A 6,539-nucleotide genomic window follows, 5' to 3' on the forward strand; every position below is an offset into this window, starting at 1 on the left:
AGATGTGTGTCAATCTGAGTGTACCATGCTTGAGGTGCCTGTTTGAGACTATACAAGGCTCTCCTGAGTCTACACATGTGTCTCCCAGTCATATGTCTCAAATCCCTTTGGCTACTATATGTAAATTCCTTCCTCAACAATACCATTGAGAAAGGTGGTCTTCACACCCATCTAATGGATCTTGTAGCCCATTTGCGCATCCAATGTTAGAATGGTTCTGATGGAGGAATATCTTGCAATTGGGGAAAATTTTTCTTCATAGTCCACTCCCTCTAACTGAGAGAATCCTTTGGCCACAAATCTAGCCTTGTACATTTTGATGCTCCCATGAGATGCACGCTTCACTGTAAAACCCTCCTCCCACATCCACCCAAGTTACCGTGCCATCTGGGGTAAACATGAGATGAGAGGCTACTATGATCAGATTCAATCTCCTAGGTGACCTTAAGGAAGTGGAAACAAACAAACTTTATAGTGGGGCAATAAATCCTTGATGGCATAATCTCGGTCATGAAATAACTCACTCTTTGAAATCTCGATGAAGGCCAGGGATGTTGATGAAATTGGACTTATCCAAAGCATATGATCACTTAAATTGGCAATTCCTCTTTCAGATGCTGGCAACCATTGTATTTTCTTAAGACTAGATATGATGGACTAGATCCATGGTAATAACCCCTTTCTTTTCTATTATTCTCAACAGATCTCCCTCAAGGAAATTCCACTCCATCCAAGGCTTGAGGTAAGGTGCTTCCTTATCCCCATTCTTGTTTATTATCACAATAGAAGACTTGGTCCATTTTCTTCAAGAGGCAAAGTGAGAGGGTCACATAAAAGGAAAAAGATCCCTAAAACTGATCTCTCGGCGACACACCAGCAATTTGTGGACAATAATATGCTCTTTGGAGAATTGAAAATTTGAGAGATTAAAGCCTTGCATGTTATTCTGGAAAAGTTTGAGCTAGCCATAAGTATTTTGTTTCCTTCCTGTTGCGTCATTTTCTGACTTGTTGTCACATCCATGTCTTGCTGTTGTATTTATGCTACAGAATGAACAGGGGAAAATTTTGAAAATTGGAGACAGAGCAGAGGATTAAAGGAACATAGGAGTGATCAGGTGTGGGGAGACCGAATAGGGAGGACAGAGCTTCATATTAGATATACAAGGATTACATGAGCTCTGAATTTAGAAAAGGATCGTAGAGGAATCGAGACCAAATCGCAATCGTATCGGCGTAGGAGAGGCCGTGGCAGTCAGGGGGTTGATTTTCATTTAATATTACAAACATATTTTAACAGAGGAAAACTTCATAAAACTTGGCTTAGTGGGCTTGATATATTATTAAAATTGGCAGATAACGCTTTTGGGTACGGAAGTTGCGTATATATAGAAGATGTGTATATACAGAGGTTGCGCCTATATAGAGGCTGCATTTTTGTGCATATATGGAAATTGTGCATATACGGAAGATATGCACATATCTTCTATATATCTGTCACTTTCTTATATGTGCATATCTTACGTATATACACGTCTTTTATGTATCTGCATCGTATATGCGCAAATTCCATATACAGAAATTGCGCATATATGAAAATTGTGCATATACGGAAGATATGCGCATATCTTCGGTATATCCGTAACTTTCTTATATGTGCATATCTTCCGTATATGCATGTCATTTATGTATCTGCATTGTATATGCGCAAATTCCATATAATAAAATTGTGCATATATTCCGTTGTGCATATACAGAATATATGCGCATCTCTTCCGTATATACATAAATTTCGTATATGCGCAAATTCCATATACAGAGATTGCACATATACAGAAATTGTGCATATACGCAATATATGCGCATGTCTTGCGTATATGTGCATCTTTTGTATAAGTGCATCTACCGTATATGCGCAACTTCCGTATATGCACATATCTTTCGTATATGTGTAAATTTCTTATATGTGCATATCTTCCATGTATGCACGTCTTTTATATATGTGCATCTACCATATATGCACAACTTCCATATACAAAAATTGCGCATATATGGAAATTGTGCATATACGGAAGATATGCACATATCTTCCGTATATGTGTAACTTTCTTATATATGCATATCTTCCATATATGTACATCTTTTAGCTATGTGCATCTACCGTACATGTGCAACTAATAGGGAAATTGTACATATACGACAGATATGCGCATATATTTTGTATATGCGAAATTTTTCTATATGCACATATCTTCTAGGTATATGTGTAACTTCTGTATATACACCTAACTTCCATATATGTGAAACTTTAGTATATATAACTTTTGTATATGTGCATCTTTTATATATGCACAACTTCCGTATATGCATATATCTTCTATATATGCGTAACTTTCTTATATGTGTATATCTTTCGGATATGTATGTCTTTTATATATGTGAATCTACAGTATATGCGCAACTTCCATATACAGAAATTGCACGTATACAGAAATGCACACATATAAGAAAGTTATGTATATACAGAAGATATGCACATATCTTCCATATATACACAATTTCTGTACATGCGCAATTTCTATATACATAAATTGTGCATATACGGAAGATATATGCATATCTTCGGTATATCCCTAACTTTCTTATATGTGCATATCTTCCGTATATGCACGTCGTTTATGTATCTACATTGTATATGCGCAAATTTCATATATAGAAATTGCACATATATGGAAATTGTGCATATACGAAAGATATTTTACATAAATTTTGTATATGCGCAAATTCCATATACAAAGATTGCGCATATACGGAAATTGTGCATATACGGAAGATATGTGCATATCTTTCGTATATACATAACTTTCTTATATGTGCATATCTTCCATATATGTACGTCTTTTATGTATGTGCATCTACCATATATACGCAAATTCCATATACAGAAATTGCGCATATACGGAAATTGTGCATATACGCAATATATGCGCATATTTTTCATGTATGTCTATTTTTTGTATATGTGTATCTACCGTATATGTGCAACTTCCGTTTATGTGCATATATTCCGAATATGCGTAAATTTCTTATATGTCCATATCTTCCGTATATGCATGCCTTTTATATATGTGCATCTACCGTATATGTGCAACTTCCATATACAAATATTGTGTATATACGAAAGATATTCGCATATCTTTCGTATATGCGTAACTTTCTTATATGTGAATATCTTCCATATATGTACGTTTTTTATGTATGTGCATCTACCATACATGTGCACCTTCTATATATGGAAATTTTGCATATACGAAAATTGTGCATATACGGAAGATATGCGCATATCTTCTGTATATGCGAAACTTTTCTATATGCACATATCTTTCAAGTATATGTGTAGCTTCCGTATATACACATAACCTCCATGTATGTGAAACTTTAGTATATATAACTTCCATATATGTGCATCAACCGTATACGTGTAACTTCCATATATGCACATATCTTCCGTATATGCGTAACTTTCTTATTTGTGTATATCTTCCATATATGCATGTTTTTTATATATGTGAATCTACAGTATATGCGCAACTTCCATATACAGAAATTGCACGTATACAGAAATGTGCACATATAAGAAAGTTATGTATATACGAAAGATAATATGTATATATCTTCCGTATATGCACAATTTTCGTATATGCGCAATTTCCAATTTCCATGGAAATTGCGCATATACGGAAATTGTACATATACGGAAGATATGCGCATATCTTCGGTATATCCCTAACTTTCTTATATGTGCATATCTTCCGTATATACACATCATTTATGTATCTTCATCGTATATGGGCAAATTCCATATACAGAAATTGCATATATACGGAAATTGTGCATATATAGAAGATATGTGCATATCTTCCGTCTATACATAAATTTCGTATATGCGCAAATTCCATATACAGAAATTGCGCATATATGGAAATTGTGCATATACGGAAGATATGTGCATATCTTTCGTATATGCACGTCTTTTATGTATGTGCATCTACCATATATACGCAAATTCCATATACAAAAATTGCACATATACGAAAATTATGCATATATGCAATATATGTGCATATTTTTCGTATATGTCCATCTTTTGTATATGTGCATTCACTGTATATGCACATATATTCCGTATATGCGTAAATTTCTTATATGTGCATATCTTCCGTATATGCACATTTTTTATATATGTGCATCTACCGTATATGCGCAACTTCCATATATAAAAATTGTGCATATATGGATGATATGCGCATATCTTCCATATATGCGTAACTTTTTTATATGTGCATATCTTCCATATATGTACATATTTTATGTATGTGCATCTACCGTACATGTGCAACTTCCATATATGGAAATTTTGCATATACGGAAATTGTGCATATACGGAAGATATGAGCATATTTTCTGTATATGCAAAACTTTTCTATATGCACATATCTTCCAGGTATATGTGCAACTTCCATATATACACATAACCTCCATGTATGTGAAACTTTAATGCAAGGGCATATCAACAATATGCTATGACCTCATGCATGACAATAACCATAACTCCATTGTAGACATTACTACATGCAACCGACAATATGCATAAGCAATGCCTAACCAACTAAAAATATGCATAAACGCATGTAGTTGAACATAATTGATCAGTTCTTGCAATCAACCTACAAGACTGATACATGTAATCAAAATATTCAAATGTAAACTAACATATAAGGATATAAGTAGGCGACATAAAATCAACATGTAAGTGACATGTAACCATATGTAACCTATCACATGCTCATGACAAATACTCTTTCATGAAATCAACAACAAATTCTCCATGATAACCATACTACAACCCTAATACATCATCAATCCAATGCAACAAGTATATAATTGTAAGAGACACACATGCAACTGACATGCATGCATGACTAACACATTCAACCCATCCAGTCTGAGAGTTGAAGATATGCACAACTTTCTTATATGTGGATATCTTCTGTATATGCACGTATTGCATCTACCGTATATTCACAACTTCCATATATGGAAATTGTGCATATACGGAAATTGTACATATATGGAAGATATGCGCATATCTTCTGTATATGCAAAACTTCTCTATATGCACATATCTTCCAGGTATATGTGCAACTTCTGTATATACACATAACCTCCATGTATGTGCAACTTTAGTATATGTAACTTCCGTATATGTGCATCTACCGTATATGCGCAACTTCCGTATATGCGCATATCTTCCATATTGTGTAACTTTCTTATATCTGCATATCCTCTGTATATGCACCTCTTTTATATATGTGCATCTACCGTATATGTGCAACTTCCATATATGGAAATTGCGTATATATAGAAATTGTACATATACAGAAGATATGCGAATATCTTCTGTATGTGCGAGACTTTTCTATATGAACATATCTTCCTTGATTCCTTTAATTCAACCACCCTCCTATATTCACTATTTTTCTCTAATCCCGATTGTACTCAAAAGGCTTTGACCATGGGGTTTCCATTTTCTCTGTTCCTCCTGAAACTATCTTCCGTATATGCATGCTTCCATATATGCGTGTATATATACAGAAGATGCACATATAAAAAAGCCATATTTTGTATCTACAGTATATACTAAAATCAAATATAAATAGAATATGACTTTTGTATCTATGCAATTTCTGTAATTTCACATATATATGAAATTGTGCATATACAGAGGATGACCTCCATATAGTCATAACTTCTATATATACACATACATATGGAAATCATATTCCATATGTGCATACTTATATATCTATTTTATAGAATATGCACATTTACAAAATTCATATACCGAATTTGTGCATATATGAAGGTTATCTTTCATATATGCACGCTTCCATATATATGTGCATATACAAAATATGCACATGTATGGAATATGGATTTCTTATATGTGTGGCTCTTGTATATGCACATATGTGTGGAAGTGTGCAAATACAAAATATTCCCTCCATATATGCACATAAACATGGAAGCATGCATATGCAAAAGATGACTTCCGTATATGCACATCTTCTATATATGCACATAGATATGGAAGTCATCTTCCATATATGCACACTTCCATATCTATGTGCATATATAAAAGTTGAGCATATACAGAATATGACTTCTATATATTTGTATATTTTGTATATGCACACACACACATGGAAGAGTGCATATATGTAAGATGAATTTCGTATATGCACACTTTCATATCTATGTTATAGAAGATGCACATATACATAAACTATATATTGAAGCTGCACATATATGGAAACTATCTTTTGTATATTCATGATTCCATATATATATATATATAGAGAGAGAGAGATGTATATGTCTGTGTGTGTGTGTGCATATAAAAACTTTGCACATATACAGAAGATGGCTTCTTTATATGTGTGACTTTTGTATATGTACATATGTATGGAAGTGTGTATA

Source organism: Pinus tabuliformis, chromosome X, assembly GCF_031772625.1.
Source record: "Pinus tabuliformis cultivar Carrire ecotype Pingquan chromosome X, CPIR1, whole genome shotgun sequence".
NCBI lineage: Eukaryota > Viridiplantae > Streptophyta > Pinopsida > Pinales > Pinaceae > Pinus > Pinus tabuliformis.